This window comes from Glycine max, chromosome 10 (assembly GCF_000004515.6).
Source record: "Glycine max cultivar Williams 82 chromosome 10, Glycine_max_v4.0, whole genome shotgun sequence".
Lineage (NCBI taxonomy): Eukaryota > Viridiplantae > Streptophyta > Magnoliopsida > Fabales > Fabaceae > Glycine > Glycine max.
This window is the reverse complement of record NC_038246.2, coordinates 30,380,422-30,400,306: the sequence shown is the minus strand read 5'-3', so window position 1 is coordinate 30,400,306 and position 19,885 is coordinate 30,380,422. Positions and strand designations below refer to the sequence as shown.

Genomic DNA, 19,885 nt, shown 5'->3' with positions numbered 1-19,885 from the left:
GGTAAAGCTTCTTTACCCAACTCTCCTTGGTATTTTGACTCTAGTGCATCCAATCATATGAACAACAATGTTGTTACCCTTACCAATGTTACAAATTACTCTCATAATTTGCAAATACACACTACAGATGGAAACAATTTACCTATCACAGCTATTGGTGGTATTTCGTTTTCTCTTACCAATGTTTATGTTTTCCCTGATCTCACCAATAACCTTATTTCAGTTGGTCAATTAGTTGACAATTATTGTAGAGTTGAATTTCAAAATCTGGTTATCTTATGCAGGATCAACACTCAGGGAAGATGATCACCAAAGGTCCTAAAGTTGGGCGTCTTTTTCCTCTTTATTCATTGTTGTCACCATATTCTTTTCTGCCTTTTATATCTTGTAATTCCACAACTGTTAATTTCCAATTATGGCATAAGCATCTTGGTCACCCAAATTCCAATGTACTTCATGACTTGATGAAATCCAGAGCTCTTGGCAATAAACATTCCCCATCTTTTAGTGTTGTTCAATTTTATTACAATTCTTGTAAACTTGGTAAAAGTAAAATTCTACCATTTCCAGTTCATTAATCGAATGTAAATAAGCTTTTTGACCTAATTCACAGTGATTTATGGGGAATTGCACCAATAATATCTCATGCACATTACAAGTATTTTATCACTTTTATTGATGACTATAGTCATTTCACATGGGTCTATTTTTTGTGCTCTAAAGCTGAAGCATTCTCAGCATTCAAATTCTCTCATGCTTATGTTCAAACTCAGTTTCCATCTAAAATTAAAACTGCATTTTGACAATTGGGGGATGGGGAATACACATCTCATTTGATTCAAGAGTTCTTGCAAGCAAATGGTATATCATCTCAAAGGTTGTGTCCTTCCACACCCCAACAAAATGAGGTAGTTGAAAGAAAAAGTCGCCATCTTCTTGATGTTGTTTGTAACTTAATGTTGGGCTCCTTTGTGCATTCCCATTTTTGTTGTGAATTTCTCTCAACTGTTGTCCACCTTATTGATTGGCTGCCTTCTCAAGCATTAAACAATGATTCCCCTTTCTTAAGGATATCTGGTAAGCCAACCAATTATTCCACTCTTCGCATCTTTGGTTGTGTTTGTTATGTTCATCTTCAGCCACCAGAACACACCAAACTCACAGCTCAATCTGTTAAATGTGCTTTTCTTGGTTACTCAGTCCATCAAAAAGGTTTTATATGCTATGATACTCATTTACATAGGATTCGGGTTTCTAGAAATGTCATCTTTTAAGAAGATACATATTTTTTGCTACTAACAAGGACACTGACTCTTCTACATCCAAATCTATTTAGCCATTATTTCCTAACAATTTTGCAGAAGAACAAGCTTGTCCTCCTTTCATGGTCTACCAAAGATGTTCGACTGTTCCACCAATTCATCCTTCAATCTCTCCAAGTCCCCCTCCCGATCATTCTTTGGCTACTAATTCAGCGCTTCAACTAGAATCGACCCCATTATGACGCAATACTTGCATTTGTAAACTACCAGAAAATTATGGTCTTTTTGAACCTTTATCTTTGACAAAAACTTTAGCATTTGTTCCTATTCCTTCTTTATATAAATAGGAAATGGAGCATAAATATTGGTAGGATGCTATAGAAACTGAACTTCTTGCACTAGAGGAAAATCAGACATGGGACATTGTTCCATGTCCTCCATCGGTTAAACCTCTTGGTAGTAAATTTGTATCCACTATAAAGCTACATTCAGATGGATCAATAGATCGATACAAGGCTAGATTGGTTGTTCTTGGAAATAAGCAAGAATTTGGCCAAGACTATGAAGAGACCTTTGCACTGGTGGCCAAGATGACTACTGTGAGGACTATTATTGCCATTGCTACATCTGAATCTTGAAAAATTCACCAGCTAGATGTCAAAAATGGCTTCTTTCATGGTGACCTCAAAGAAGAAGTTTACATCAAACTTCCTACTGGTATGCCCTCACCATTACTATTACTGTTTGCAAGCTAAAACGTTCTTTGTATGGATTAAAATAGGTACCGAGAGTGTGGTTTGAAAAGTTTAGAACAACACTACTTGGCTTTTCCTTCATCCAAAGTAGCTATGATCTGTCTTTCTTTCTACAAAGGACCTCATAAGGAATTGTGATCCTCCTTGTTTATGTGGATGACATTATCGTCACTGACTTAGATCAAGAGGCTATCACTACAATCAAAGAGTTGTTGCATACAACTTTCAACATGAAAGATCTTGGATAACTCACTTATTTCTTGGGATTAAAAGTACAATTCCAATAAAAGGCCATCTTTGTCACTCAACACAAATATACTTAGGATCTAATTCAACTAGTTGGTCTCACCACTGCAACTACGATTGACACTCCCGTGGAAGTTAATGCCAAGTTAGGACGGGATGAAGGTAAACTCCTACAAGACCCAACTTTATATAGAAAGTTGGTTGGAAGTCTCATCTACCTAACCATCACAAGATATGCTATCCCTTTTTCTGTCCACAAAGTCAACTGTAGATGCAATTGCCTTTGGTGTTTTGATGATGATCATAATGATATGATGCAATTTATGGAAATGGGCTTTTCAAGATTAAATTCAAGACAATACTTCAAGATTACAAGTCACAACATCAAGATGATCACTAGTATATTAGGAAGGAAATTCCTAATTGAATTAGCAAAGGTTTGGCCAAGTAATTTAAATTAAAAAGTGTTTTTCAAAGAATTTACTCTCTGGTAATCGATTACCAGAGGATGTAATCGATTACCAGTGGCCAAATATGTTTTATAACAGCTACTAAAATTTGAATTCGAAATTTTAGACTGTGTAATCGATTACACAATTTTGGTAATCGATTACCAGCAGTTAATAAACGTTTTAATTCAAATTTTAAAAGTTGTAATCGATTACACAATTCCTGTAATCGATTACCAGAAAGGATTTTCAGAAAAATATTTCTAAGAGTCACAACTTTTCAAAGGCTTTATTCATGACTACCAATGGTCTATATATATGTGACTTATAACACGAATTTGCTCAGAGTTTTTCAGAAAAACAAGTGTTTATCCTCTCAAAGAGCAAAATCATTTTATCCTCTTAAGAATTCCTTGGCCAATTCAATTGCAATTCATTAAGGAATTATTTGAGTACTCAATCTGTAAAATCTATCTCTTTCTAGAGAGATTCATTCTTCTTCTTCTCCTCATTCTCTAAGGGATTAAGAGACCGTGGGTTTCTTGTTGTAAAGGAATTCTAAACACAAAGGAAGGATTGTCCTTGTGTGTTTAGAACTTGTAAAAGGAATTTACAAGATAGTGGAACTCTCAAGCGGGTTGCTTGGGGACTGGACGTAGGCACAAGGGTGTGGCCGAACCAGTATAAATCTGAGTTTGCACTTTCTCTTCCCTTAATCTCCTTTGTTTATTATTGCTTTATATTCATATTCAAATTGTTTTATTTGAATCAATATTTAAGAAGTTCATTATTAAGGGAATTTATAACTTGAATAAAAAGTTAAATAGATTTTTAATTGGGGAAGTAGTTTGGAATATCTTAATTCAACCCCCCTTCTTAAGATATCTGAGGCCACTTGTCTAACAAGTGGTATCAGAGCTTCATTCTTGTATCAAGTTTAGAAGCTTCAAGAAAAAGATGGCCTTAGCAAATTCCTTATTTCCAGAAGGGAATTCTATCAATAGACCTCCAATCTTTAATGGAGAGGGTTACCACTACTGGAAAACCCGAATGCAAATTTTTATTGAGGCAATAGATCTAAATATCTGGGAAGCCATAGAAATAGGGCCTTATATACCCACCACAGTAGAAAGAATTACAATAGATGGTAGTTCATCAAGTGAAAGCATAACTATAGAAAAACCTAGAGATAGATGGTCTGAAGAGGATAGAAAACGAGTACAATACAACTTAAAAGCCAAAAACATAATAACATCTGCCCTGGGAATGGATGAATATTTTAGGGTTTCAAATTGTAAGAGTGCTAAGGAAATGTGGGACACTCTTCGATTAACACATGAAGGAACTACAGATGTTAAAAGATCTAGGATAAATGCACTAACTCATGAGTATGAATTATTTAGAATGAATGCAAATGAAAATATTCAAAGCATGCAAAAGAGATTTACACATATAGTAAATCATCTAGCAGCCTTAGGTAAAGAATTTCAAAATGAGGATCTCATAAACAAGGTGTTAAGATGTTTAAGTAGAGAATGGCAACCCAAAGTAACGGCCATTACTGAATCAACAGATTTGTCTAACATGTCCCTTGCTACTTTATTTGGAAAGTTGCAGGAACACGAGATGGAACTATTGAGATTACACCAACATGAAGAAAATGAAGAGATAAATCTCTGCCTTATGGCCAAAAGTTATGAAAGCGATGAAGAGGTAACGTCTTCAAATAACTTATCTATTTCTTTTGATGAATTGCAAGAAGCATTTGCTGATCTGCATAAAGAGTCAATTAAACTTGCAAAATTAGTTTCATCTTCAAAGAAAACAATTTCAAATTTAGAAAATGAAATTTCAAAGTTAAACAAAGAATTAGATCTTCTTAGAAATGAAGTCTCAATTTCTAAAACAAATAAAAAAATTAATACCTCCACTATTTCTGACAAGAAAATATCAGATTCTTGTAGTTGCTGTGATAAATATGTAAAAGAAATTAAAGAGTTGAAAAATTCACTTGCAAAATTTTCTTATAGTAAAAATAATTTAGATGTTTTATTAAGTAAACAAAGATATGTGTCCAATAAAAATGGACTAGGGTATAAATCTGAAAAACAACAAAAGTTTCATAAAAACTTTTCCACTTCCACACAAAAATGTAATTCTAATTCTATCACTTGTTTTTACTGTGGAAGAAGAGGACATGGCATATCAACTTGCTACTTCAAGAAAAATTAAAGTAACATTAAAATGATATGGGTCCCAAAAGGATCCTCAGTTTATACTAACATGCAAGGACCCAATAAAATTTGGGTACCTAAGTCAAAAACTTGATTATGCAGGTATCTTTGAGAAAGAAGTGGTACATAGATAGCGGATGCTCAAAACATATGACTGGAGATGCATCAAATTTTACACATATCTCTCCAAAGAAAAGCGGGCATGTAACATATGGTGACAACAACAAAGGTAGAATCCTTGGAGTGGGTAAAATAGGTACAAATTCTTCAAACTCCATTGAAAATGTTCTACTTGTTGAAGGACTTAAGCACAGCCTGCTTAAATTGAAATTTGAAAAAGATAAACTATGCGATGCATGTCAAAAGGGCAAACAAACAAGAGTCTCATTCAAACCTAAAAATGTTGTTTCAACCACTCAACCCTTACAATTATTGCATATGGATTTATTTGGTCCATCTAGAACCATGAGTTTTGGAGGAAATTACTATGCTCTAGTTATAGTTGATGATTTCTCTAGATATACTTGGACATTATTTATTACACATAAAAGTGATTCATTCCAAGCATTTAGAAAACTTGCTAAAGTCATACAAAACAAGAAAAATCTTAAGATTGCATCCATTATAAGTGATCATGGGGGTGAATTTGAAAATAAAGATTTTGAATTATTCTGTGATGAACATGGTATTGAACATAATTTTTCTGCTCCTAGAACCCCTCAACAAAATGGAGTTGTTGAGAGGAAAAATAGGTCATTGGAAGAAATTGCAAGAACTTTATTAAATGATACTTCTCTTCCAAAGTATTTTTGGGCTGAAGCTGTCAATACTGCATGTTACATCATGAATAGGGCCTTAATAAGACCCATTTTAAAGAAAACCCCATATGAGTTATATAATGGTAGAAAACCTAATATTTCTCATCTACATGTTTTTGGTTGCAAATGCTTTGTGCTTAATAATGGTAAAGATAATCTAGGAAAATTCGATGCAAAATCTGATGAAGGTATTTTTCTTGGATATTCATTACAAAGCAAAGCATATAGGATATATAATAAAAGAACTATGAATATCGAGGAATTCATTCATGTTACCTTTGATGAATCTAATGTTATCTTGTCAAGAAAAAATATGCTAGATGATATTGCAGATTCTTTAGAACATATGAATATTCATGAACAAGATTCCAAAGGAAATGATAAAGGAAACAATGAAGATCCTCCAGAAGAAGTCAAATCCAATGATGAACTTCCAAGAGAATGGAAAGCTTCAAGAGATCATCCCCTCGACAACATTATTGGTGATATCTCAAAAGGGGTAACAACTAGACATTCTCTTAAAGATTTATGCTATAATATGGCTTTTGTATCTATGATTGAACCTAAAAATATAAAAGAAGCCATAGTAGATGATAACTGGATCATTGCCATGCAAGAAGAACTGAACCAATTTGAAAGAAACAATGTGTGGAAATTAGTAGAAAAACCTGAAAATTATCCTGTCATAGGGACAAAATGGGTTTTTAGAAATAAATTAGATGAACATGGTATAATTATTAGAAATAAAGCCAGGTTAGTAGCAAAAGGGTATAATCAAGAAGAAGGAATAGATTATGAAGAAACATATGCTCCTGTTGCAAGATTAGAAGCCATTAGAATGCTTTTGGCATATGCATCCATAATGGATTTTAAACTTTATCAAATGGATGTCAAGAGTGCCTTTCTAAATGGTTTAATTCAAGAAGAGGTATATGTTGAACAACCCCCTGGTTTTGAAATTCCTGATAAACCAAACCATGTTTATAAATTACAAAAGGCTCTTTATGGTTTGAAACAAGCCCCTAGGGCATGGTATGAACGATTAAGCAATTTTCTTCTAGAAAAAGAATTCTCTATAGGTAAAGTGGATACCACATTGTTCATAAAGAGAAAGCATAATGATATTTTGTTGGTTCAAATATATGTTGATGATATAATTTTTGGATCCACTGATGATTCATTATGCAAGGAGTTTTCCCTTGATATGCAAAGTGAATTTGAAATGTCAATGATGGGAGAACTAAAGTACTTTCTGGGATTACAAATCAAGCAAACTAAAGAAGGTATATTCATCAATCAATCCAAGTATTTCAAGGAATTGATCAAAAGATTTGGGATGGATAGTGCAAAACACATGTCCACACCTATGAGCACTAGTTGTTACTTAGATAAAGATGAATCTGGTCAGTCTATAGACATAAAACAATATCAAGGTATGATCGGATCTCTTATTTATTTACCTGCTAGTAGACCTGATATTATGTTTAGTGTATGCATGTGTGCTAGGTTTCAATCCAACCCCAAACAATCACATTTAAGTGCAGTAAAGAGAATCATGAGATATCCTAAGAATTCAACATATAACTTAATAGGATATTCTGATTCTGATTTTGCCGGATCTAAAACTGATAGAAAAAGTACAAGTGGAACTTGTCAATTCATTGGATCAGCACGTGTCTCATGGCATAGTAAGAAACAAAACAGTGTTGCTTTATCTACTGCTGAAGCGGAGTATATCTCTGCCGGTAGTTGTTGTGCACAGATTTTTTGGATGAAGCAACAATTATCTGACTATGGCATCATTCTTAATCGCATACCTATTAAGTGTGATAATACTAGTGCCATAAATCTATCCAAAAACCCAGTTCAACACTCTAGAACTAAACATATAGAGATTAGACACCACTTTCTTAGAGATCATGTCCTAAAGGGAGATTGTGTATTAGAGTTTGTTGATACTAAGAATCAACTTGCTGATATTTTCACAAAACCTCTCCCCAAGGAAGTGTTCTTCTCTATTAGAAGAGAATTAGGCCTCTTAGATGTAAGAGATTTAGAAAAATAGGGATTGATTGATTGATTGATTGATTGATTTACTCTTATTTATTGTTTGTAGATTATTTTGTTTGATCTTGTTTGAATTCTTGTTATTATGATAGAATTTATGATTTCTTGTGTATATAATAATTGAATGATTGAATTAAGTGCATTAGTAGTGATAATTAATCATATTGGATGTGTTTTAGCATAAACATAGATATTCTCTTAAGAAACTAGCCTAGGATAGGCTCTGGTAATCGATTACCATCCAGTGTAATCGATTACACATGAACAGGCAGCCTGTAATCGATTACAACATCCTGTAATCGATTACCAGTAGGCTTATTGGTCCTGTAATCGATTACCAATACCTGTAATCGATTACAATACGTCATCTTCTATAAATACTCACGAAATCAGAGCTGCTGCGCAGCCAAAGCCTCCTCCACGTTTCCTCCATACCTAAAACTTCAAATCTTCGAATCTCACTCAATTCTTCACCAAATCACGTCCCGTAAAGCCCAATCTTCCTCTTTTTCACTCCTCTTTCACTTCCACCGATCAAAATCCACAAAAACTTCATCAAATGGCAGAGCCATCAAAGAAGAGAAAGGGATCATCCTCCACCGCTGCTGCTGCTGCCCATCGCCGCCACGACCCATCCGGAGCACCCACAGCACCTATTCATCCTTCTTTGTCATCTCCAAGATCATCAACATTGTTTTCATCCGATGATCAGCGTCTACGGTACCTTTCTCAGTTTTCTTCTAGAATAATCTTAGACCCTAAGTACCTAGACGTAGAATTCTTTAATGATGAAACGTTTGATTGCTATCAAGTGTTTCAAAATTCTGGTCTTGTTGATTTCATGTCATTAAAATTGCCATATTATCCTGAACTTGTAAAGGTCTTCTACTGCAATTTAAAAATTCAGGATGGCATTATTATTTCTGAGGTGCATGGTATTTCTATGGTCATTGATCAGTCGCTGTTCTTTTCTTTGACTCATTTACCCAGTCAAGGTGCACCTTTTGAGGGCACCATTGTTGATGACTGGAAATTTGATTATTCGAGTCATGATGCTCGTCGCATGGTCTGCAATGATCAAGCTGAAATGACCGGTAGATTGCTGGTCGGGTCATTAACATTTGATAATCGCATCATGCACTATATAATTGTTAGGATTTTTGCTTCCTCGGTCTTCAAATTTAGCACAAGCCTCTGAGGAGGATTTGATTCTTATGTGGGCTTTTCTTACCGGTCGTCAAATCGACTGGGCCCATTTGGTTCGGTACCGAATGCATAAGGCATTACGGGCCAATGCACCTCTCCCTTATCCACATTTGATTACTCTGTTTTTGCGTCATTTTCAAATTTCGCTTCACGATGAACCCTTTGTTCAACTCAAGCGTTCCTTTGCAATTGGTGCTGGTGCAGTGACCTCCTTTGGGTACCGTAAAGATCGGAATGGTCAATGGCTGAAGAAGGATGCACTTCCTCCTCAAGATGAACGTACTCCTTCACCTCCTCCTCCGCACGAAGATTCCGCACTCATGAATGAAGTCCTCTCCGAATTACGGGGTCTTCGTTCTTATGTTGGTGACCGCTTCGAATCGTTAGATACACGCTTTGCCGGTATGGACATTCGCCTCACACAGCTTGAAGAGGATGTCAGATACATTTGTCAGAGTTTTGATCTTCCACCACCACCTCCGTCTTCTTAGACTTTAGTTTCTGATTATATGTCTTTTATAAGTCGTGTATTTTGGCTATTTAGTTTCTTAGAATTTAAATTATTATGTTAAGTACTTTATTTATTTATCTTGTGGTATTTGGATTTCAGCCTTTTCTGCTTTGACATTATGTGGTTGTTGACGTTTTACATTATTTGGATTATGGTTTGGTTATTTCTTGTTTGTGAGTTTGGATGGTTATGCCTTATACTCCATTGTTATATCTCTCTACTCCATTGTTATATCTGTGTTGATTCCCGAGTTCTTTGGCTTTTTGATGTTGCCAAAGGGGGAGAAAAGGTTGTAGAAAAAGCTTAATAACCTTAGAAATCAAGTGATCATAAATTCCGAAATATAGGGGGAGTAAACGCACATTTTATCTATATACAATTGTTTGTTGCTTGCTTGAATCTTGATTTCAGGTATTGTATTGTCATCATCATAAAGGGGGAGATTGTAGATGCAATTGCCTTTGGTGTTTTGATGATGATCATAATGATATGATGCAATTGATGCAAATGGACTTTTCAAGATTAAATTCAAGACAATACTTCAAGATTACAAGTCACAACATCAAGATGATCACTAGTATATTAGGAAGGGAATTCCTAATTGAATTAGCAAAGGTTTGGCCAAGTAATTTAAATTAAAAAGTGTTTTTCAAAGAATTTACTCTCTGGTAATCGATTACCAGAGGATGTAATCGATTACCAATGGCCAAATATGTTTTATAACAGCTACTAAAATTTGAATTCGAAATTTTAGACTGTGTAATCGATTACACAATTTTGGTAATCGATTACCAGCAGTTAATAAACGTTTTAATTCAAATTTTAAAAGCTGTAATCGATTACACAATTCCTGTAATCGATTACCAGAAAGGATTTTCAGAAAAATATTTCTAAGAGTCACAACTTTTCAAAGGCTTTATTCATGACTACCAATGGTCTATATATATGTGACTTATAACACGAATTTGCTCAGAGTTTTTCAGAACAAGTGTTTATCCTCTCAAAGAGCAAAATCATTTTATCCTCTTAAGAATTCCTTGGCCAATTCAATTGCAATTCATTAAGGAATTATTTGAGTGCTCAATCTGTAAAATCTATCTCTTTCTAGAGAGATTCATTCTTCTTCTTCTCCTCATTCTCTAAGGGATTAAGAGACCGTGGGTCTCTTGTTGTAAAGGAATTCTAAACACAAAGGAAGGATTGTCCTTGTGTGTTTAGAACTTGTAAAAGGAATTTACAAGATAGTGGAACTCTCAAGCGGGTTGCTTGGGGACTGGACGTAGGCACAAGGGTGTGGCCGAACCAGTATAAATCTGAGTTTGCACTTTCTCTTCCCTTAATCTCCTTTGTTTATTATTGCTTTATATTCATATTCAAATTGTTTTATTTGAATCAATATTTAAGAAGTTCATTATTAAGGGAATTTATAACTTGAATAAAAAGTGAAATAGATTTTTAATTGGGGAAGTAGTTTGGAATATCTTAATTCAACCCCCCCTTCTTAAGATATCTGAGACCACTTGTCTAACATCAACAAATTCATGCAAAACCCTAGACACTTGCATCTTATAACAGTACAACAAATCATTAAATATTTTTTGGCCACTCCCAGTCGTGGTCTCTTCTTTCCTACATGTGCAATAATACAACTTTAAGCATACAACGATGTTGATTGGGCTGGATGTCCCGACACAAGGAAGTCTATTACAGGCTGGTGTATATTTTTAGGAGATGCCTCTATCTCTTGGAAATGTAAGAAACGTGAATCGGTCTCTAAATCCTCCACTGAAGCGTAATATCGGTCCATGTTTGCAACATGCATTGAGATTATTTGGTTATAGGGCCTTCTTTCAAAACTTGGTTATTTACAAGCATTACCAACTTCGTTGCATACTGATAATTCAAGTGCCACACAGATTGCAGCAAATTCTGTATACCATGAAAGATCAAAGCACATAAAGGTCGATTGCCATCCAATCAGGGAAGCCAATGATCGAAGAATTATCACTCTGCCTCATGTCTCAACATCTGTTCAACTAGTCAATGTCCTTACCAAATCTTTGACACATCAACGACATAATTTCCTAGTCATCAAATTGGTGCCTTTAGATTCACCAGTATCAATTTGAGGGGGGATGTCAATAGAATTGATAGGCACATTATTTGGCATTATTTGTGCAGATTTGTTGGCCCTTTAAACCAGCATATCTTGCATGATTGTATAACTATAATTGTGTAATTATATCCTTATTAGTTAGCCCAGTTGTAGGTTACCATTTATAGCTTTTTAGCAAACTTCAATGCTAGAAATCAAATTGTGTCATACTATCTAAATGAGAATTCTCCAAAGGAGAACACATAGTTTTTACCCCAATTTCTCTGAGTTTGACAACTATATCTCTATTCCACTTTTTATCTAGATGTTGTTTCCAACCATCTCCAGTAGGCGATCTCCCACTGGAGAAAACTAGCAGAGAATTATGACAATAAGAAGCTTCCCATAGCGCATTGAACCTGAGAAGAGCAAGATTTTCTGGATTATCATGGTCCACCTGCAATGAGATTACACACACTTCACCATATTTCACCTAAGCATTATTCCAAAAACATATTATCAAAATTATGATGTCTACCATTGTGAAATCAAGATCTGATACTATCATTAGGTTAGTAGAACCATTGAGTCGGTCCATAAGTTTTTCTTTTCTTTTCTACCACTGGAAATCCCCAAAAAGTAACCTTGTAAGAATCTTCACGAGTATGCACATGCAAATTCTCCACTAGATTAGGTTCAACATATTGTAGTTCAGGCTTCAGAGTCTAAGCCTTTTTGTTTGAGAATCCAAGTATAAGAACAAAGACTCACAAAAAACTGTCAAAAAACAATACAGTAACATTGCCCAGATCGTTGCACAAAACACAGGCTTCATCACACCCTTAATTCTTTCACTTTTAATCTAGGTCAAGTACAAGTGTTCTATAACTAGTATAAGTGAAGTTCAATAACATTAATCCTATTTACTACGGAATACCCTAATACTTTAACACATAAACAACAAAACTAATCTGAGTAGGGTATCAAGGCGAAAATATAAATTTTACAACAGCTCCATCAATTGGGATTGAAACCAGTAACAAAACAAAAGAATCATAAACTCAAGTTTCAACCCTAAAATAGAATATCCCTAGGAGCTCATCTTCCAACTTGTCATTAATTGACCATATACCCAATGTGGAATTGAAAATGCAGAAACTCAACCCCTCCAAAAAGAACAGGGATCTTAAGTCAAGCATCAATAAAACTAAAAATCATCCGAAGAAAAAATGAAATACTATAAATATACAAGAAGAAGAGCAAGAAGCTACATGCTTTAAACAATTTAAAACATTCGCACAAATAGATTTATGCATACACTGAATCTGCAATAAAGTTCCAGTGTGGGCAATCAAAGGTGATCTGTGAAAATTTACAAAGGATACATTATTCAAACTTGAAAGGATACCGAATTGAAGATATGATATGACAACAATTTTAAACAAAAATCAATTACCATAATAGCATGTTCCAAACTGCTCAATCTAAATTTTTAACAATCTAACCTATACAAATCCTTAACTAGTAACTCTCGATCTAAATTGTTAAAGTGTCAATAGAAATTGCTACCAAACAGATGCACATATGAAATTAACATAGTTTGCATATTATACACTTGAATTTTTTTTTTAGATACTCATTTTTTTTTTCAAAAAAATGAAATGAGAGAAAGCCACACCAGAATTAACCGTCTCATTCGCGATACTTCATTTTTATCTTTTCCTTTTTCTTTTTCTTTTTTTTTACTATGTCTAATTTCGTATTTGAATATCGAAGAAAGTGAAAGAATAAGGGTAAGGGAAAATGGAGCTAATCTCTGACGCGAATAAGAGGAAGCTTAAGGAGATATTCGTAATTGCCTAAATCTATGATAATTGAGACAGAGTAAGTAAACTCCAGATTTCATTCCCCGTACATACACATCCCTCGTTCTTTTATTCCATTTTAAGAGGACTATATAAATTATAAGAGTTTATAATATATCACTAAAATATACTTATGATTTTTCATTTTTTTTTCAAATAAAATTCATTTTTTTAAAATTTCGTTTTGGTCTTTTTAGTTTTAAATTTGGATTAATTTTGTCCTTCTATTAGCTTGAAACTAACATAACTTACATTTTAAAATAATTAATTTCAATGTAATTAATTTTTTTAATTATTTTAAGACCTACTTATCAATTTGACTCCAAGTTATTTTAAAAGATTCAATTTGGTCTCCAAATTTTTAAAAGATGTAACTTTGTCCTCAAGTTTTTTTTAAAATATATCAATTTAGTTATTTCCGTTCAATTAAGTTGACTTGTTAGAATTATAAATAATAACTATTTTTATCTACAAATAATGATAATTTTTTACTGTTACTATGTTTATTATTATTTAATATACTAAAAATAAACATCAACTCCGTCATCTCCCCGCAATGGTTTTTTTTTTTTTTTTTTTTATCTCCCACTCCCTCTGTGGCGAAAAATCAGGCAATATACTCACATTGTTGTTGTTTTGAGTGATCTTATTTATAGATGTTTAAACATGAATTTTTGTATTATTTTCTCTTAATTATTGTCATCACTTTTCATATACAACCAAATATTTTGTTTTTTCTTCTTCCTTTATGACCATATATTCTCCTAAACTATCATCAAAAATATTCCAAAGAGAAAAGAATAAAATAAATTTAAGGCAATATATTGATAATTCTTTGTGAAAATAAAATTGAAATTTTAATCCAAAACCTCCTATTAATTTATCCACATTGGTGGATTATTTTTTTTATAGCTAAACAAGAAAGAAAAAACCAAAAACTACAACGCATTAAGGCCGCACCACTAGCATTATCCGCAATTGCAATAGCGAGAACATGGGAAGGTTCTTTGAAAACAGATAGGGAATAACTTCCTTGATGACAGAGGTTAGTTGCCCAACCCAAAATAGTTGTCAAACTAACTTCTAAATGAATCATTAACTAACTCCTAACTAACTAACTGAATTAATACATACATCAACATCCCTCCTTAATTCAAATTTGTCAAAGATGTCACTCCTAACTTGTCTCTCAATTCCTTGAACTTGATAGACTTCAATGGCTTAGTTAGTATGTCTGCAACTTGATCTTCAGACCTACAAAACTCCAATTCAAGCTTCTCCTTACTCACTTGATCATGCAGAAAATGAAACTTGGTTTTAATATGTTTACTCTTGCCATGTGCCACAGGATGCTTAGCTAAATCAATTGCTGATTTGTTATCAATCAACAGCCTCATAGGACTGCAATCTCTCAAGTTCAGTTCTTCCATTAAGGCTTCCAGCCATAGAGCTTGGCAGGCCGCCATAGCAGCAATATTATATTCTGCTTCACATGTTGACAAAGCAACTACACTCTGCTTCTTTAAGCACCAAGTGATTGGTGGTGTTCCAAATTTGAAAACATACCCAGCAGTGCTTTTCATATCATCTTTATCACCACACCAATCTAAATCACTATAACTAAACACTTCTCCTTCTATATTCTTCTGACTGTAAGGATATAAAATGCCAAGATTCAATGTTCCTTTCACATACCTCAGAATTCTCTTTGCTGCCAAGAAGTGAGGTGTCTTTGGTTTCTCCATAAACCTGCTTATCAACCTAACACAATAGGCAATGTCAAGTCTAGTGTTACATAGGTACCTCAATGAGCCTACAATTTACTAGTACAAGGTAGGATCAACTTCTTTCTCATCCCCATCTATTTGCAGCTTGATTCCAGTTTCAGTTGGTGTGATCACAGAATTGCACTCCATCATATTGAACCTCTTCATAATATCTTCTGCATACTTCTTTTGATGCATGAAAATCCCTTTACTAATAGAAACAAATTCAATACCCAGGAAGTATGATAGTTCACCAAGACCAGACATCTCAAATTCTTCCATTATTCTTCTTTTGAACACTCTCATATCTTCTTTACTACTGCCAGTCACTAGCAAATCATCTACATAAAGACATATTATCAAAAACTCACCAAAATCTGTGTTTCTAACATAAACTCCATGCTCAGTAGTGCACTTGGTGAAATTCTGTTGGACTAGGAAGCTATCAATTCTCATATTCCAGGCTCTAGGAGCCTGCTTAAGGCCATATAGTGTCTTATTCAACTTGTAAACTTTATCCTCTTGACCTGCCACTACATAACCAGGTGGTTGAGTTATGCAGACTTCTTCTTCAAGTGGCCCATTCAAAAATGCTGACTTCACATCAAGTTGATAAAGAGACCAGTTTTTGTTGCTTGCAGCTGCCACAATGAGCCTAACAGTTTCAAGTCTTGCAACTGGAGCAAAAACCTCATTGTAGTCCAAGCCATGTTTCTGCAGAAATCTCCTTGCTACTAATCTTGCCTTATACTTGGATACATCTCCATTAGGCTTTACTTTAGTCTTATAGACCCACTTCACATCAATTGGTCTTTTTCCTTGAGGTAAGTGGACTAACTCCCAAGTCTGGTTCTTCTTAATTGATCTCAATTCTTCTTCCATAGCTGCTCTCCAATGTGAACTTTGTGAGGCTTCATCATGACTCATTGGTTCTCATTCAGTAAGTAGAGCAAAGTGCACAAAATCCCCTTCTGCAGTGATTGTTGTATCAGGATACAATTCATACTCTCTGAGTGTTTGTGGTACTTGTCTCTCTCTTTGTGACCTTCTGAGTTGCTCTCCACATGATGGTACATCATCTTCACTTTGTTTGTCTTCGAGGTTCACAATCACCTTTTTTTCACCACTGTTAGCAGCATTTATTTCCCAATTTCAGCCCTTTGTTTCATTAATCAAGACATCTCTACTAATCACAACCTTCCTCATTCTAGGATCATACAACTTGTAGGCTGTTAGTCGGTTAATACGACTAACTTTTGTGTAAGAAACTGTTGTAAATTGTATACAACTCCTCCCATTTATGGTTCTTTTTGTAATATTGTAATTACTTCTTGTTAATATAGGTAATCAGTACTCAGTATCCCAATTTTGTGCATTTAATGATCCTTCCATCTCAATTTCAGGTGAAATAGGCAAGATTGGAGAAGTGTAGAAATTGTCAACTCACTAAGCCAATTCCTCCGCTGAGTGAGCAATCCGCTAAGCGCAACCACAGTTGGTTGAGCCCAGAGAAGAATTTGGAAGAAGGATGAGCTGTACAAACGCGTTGAGCGAGTGGTAATTCGCTAAGCGCACTGTCGGCTATCCTCCGCGCTGAGCAAGAAGACAGGTGCTAAGCCAAAAGCCACTTATGAGTGCTAAGCGAGCCATCTCGCGCTAAGCGTGCGGCCACCAGTAAGATTGCCTATTTAAAGCTGAAATCTTGAAATTGGAAAAGGATGTGAGCTTTTTAAAGAGTTAGCTTTTGGTTTTGGCTGTGGAGAGACTGAGAGATAGTTGAGCTTGAGGAGGAAGCCATCTTGCGAAGCTTTGGATGAGATCTTGAGTGATTATGAGATTTCTAGAGGTGAGGAGACATCCCCATTACTTGTACTTCTTTAGTCTTTATTTTTCTCTTTTCATTGTTGTAAAAGAAGCTTCCCTGCTATGGAGAGCTAAATTCTCAGTTGGTTCTTCCTATGAGGTACTTGATGATGTAACTGCATGCTTAGTTAGGGTCATTCAACATTGGGAAATGGTTTGATCCTTAGAACCTGATAGGACGAGGCTAGCTTATCGTATTTTCAGGAGACATCGGGGTAGGATAACTTAGTTTTTGGTATGTTATGTCTTAATGCAATTTTGGATAAGTTTAGTCCAACAAGAGACATCTGAGGAAAACACTTTATTAGGATTAGGCTAAACATGTGCGAGACATCGGGGTTTAGTAGACCAGGAGACAACATAGAACACAGGAACATTGTTAGGTAGAGAACATCCTTTATAACATCAGTCTACTTACCTCTACTTGCTTTTGAATAGTTTAGTTTACATACTTGTTCATACCACACACCAACCTTTTATCACAAGACACCTATTTACTGAACCACAACTTTACCAAGTAAAACAAGTTCCCCGAGAGTTCGATACTCGGTATTCACTTACCGTTTTATACTACTTGAGCGATCCGATGCACTTGCTGACCATCGACCAAGTTTATGGCACCGTTGCTGGGGAACTTCTTTCTATTTGGAAAGTTTAGTTCAGTTCTTTAAGTGTCTAATTGTTATTCTTTTATTACTTGTGAATATTTTTTTGTTTATATTTGTTTTCTTCTTGAATTGGATAACCGTTGTTTCTGTCAATATTTTGTATGCATAGATCTCCTATAGGTAATTTAGTTCCTCTGGACTTGGAAATTGAAGCCACTTTAAGAAGGAATAGAGCCGAAAGGAGAAGGAAATTGTTGCAAGACAAGACAGTAGCTTCTATTCCAGAAGAAGAAGCTCAATCTTTTGATTCTACATCATGAAGATTGTTATCTCTATCCCAGGAAAAAATTGTGATTTTTGTTGAGGAGAGCATTACAAGGACAATTGTTATCTCTATTCCATGAATAATTCTGGTTGGAGACAAGAGTTAAATCCTTACAATCAATATGAAGAAAAAAGAGCTCCTGATCTTGAAAGTGTGTTTGAAGGATTCATGGCATATCATGCTAGCTCTAAAGCTAATCAAAATTCAATGCAAAATCATGAGATTCATTTTGGCAAGAGCTATTCTTTAGAAGATTATCAAAGGGAACCAGAGTTACAACCCTACTATCAAAATGAAGCATTAAGAGGTTTCAATCTGGATAATTTGTTGATGCAACTCAAGGATACAATTGAATCAATTCAACGAGCATTTAAGAGTGTAGAAATTCAGGTTGGTAAGCTGGTAGAAGATGTGACTCAAGTTGTGGTCAGAAGAGAAGAAGTATTTGTAGAGATCGAAGCTCAAGAGGAAAGCCCTATAAATGAGCATGATTTAAGAGAAAAAGATGAGGAGAAAAGTGAGGAGAAAGTACAATAATGGGAGAAATGCTCACAAGTACACACTCAACAAGAAAATATTCTCCATGTTAACTCATTTCCTCATCAACTGATTGTCATGGAAGAAAGGCATGAAGACCATGAGGTGCCTATCATTTTGGGACGTCCTTTTATGTAAACTGCTAGATGTGATTTAGACATGGGTAAAGGTAAATTGGAACTAAGTGTAAAGGATCAGAATATCTCCTTTGACTTATTTGAAGCAATGAAACACCTAGATGATAGTGAGGCCTGTTTTGAAGAAGAAAAAGTGGACCAGGAGATAGAATTAACAGCTTCAACCATGGTATTACAGTCTCCTTTGGAGAAAGAATTTGACAATGTGACAGAATGCCTAGTCAGTGAAAATGAAGGAGAAGTGCTAGCTTGCATTGAAGAGCTGGATGGTCCAGAAGATAAGTTTGCTGGTCATGTGATGTTTGAAGAATTGGAAAACAGTAGACCAATAGAAAGGCCCAAAGTAGAACTGAAGACCCTTCCAACACATTTAAAGTATGTATTTTTGGGGGATAATGAGGCTAAACCTGTAATAATTAGCAGCTCCTTGTAGAAGAAAGAAGAGGGTTAACTGGTGCGGATTCTGAAAAGGCGTAAAGCCGCTATTGGTTGGCACATCTCTGATTTAAAAGGGATCAGACCATCATATTGTATGCATAAGATTAATATGGAAACTGATTATAAGCCCATGAAACAACCTCAAAGAAGACTGAATCCAGTAATGAAAGAAGAAGTAAGGAAGGAAGTGCTCAAGTTGCTAGAGGCAGGGCTTATCTACCCAATCTCAGACAGTTCATGGGTTATTCCTGTTCAAGTGGTTCCGAAAAAGGGAGGTATGATAGTGATAAAGAATGATAAAGATGAGCTAATTCCTGCAAGAACAGTCACTGGGTGGAGAATGTGTATTGATTATAGAAAGCTAAATGAAGCCACCAAGAAAGACCATTACCCACTCCCTTTCATGGACCAAATGCTCGAGAGACTTGCAAGGCAATCTTTCTATTGTTTCTTAGATGGATATTCAGGCTACAATCAAATTGCAGTGGATCCTCAGGACCAAGTATGATGGCAATCTTTCTATTGTTTCTATTTATGTAATGCTCCTGCTACTTTCCAGAGATGTATGATGGCAATCTTTGTCGACATGGTAGAGAAATGTATTGAAGTCTTCATTGATGATTTCTCTGTCTTTGGCGCATCTTTTGAAAATTGCCTATCAAATCTAGAGAAAGTATTACAACGGTGTGAGGAATCTAATTTA

General features: G+C 35.0%; 1 pseudogene; it reads right to left on the bottom strand.

The window, feature by feature from the left end:
* Positions 1-12,241, bottom strand: part of LOC112998107 (sucrose-phosphatase 1-like) — a 71,700-nt pseudogene extending 59,459 nt beyond the window's left edge.
* Between the last annotated feature and the right edge of the window lie 7,644 nt (positions 12,242-19,885).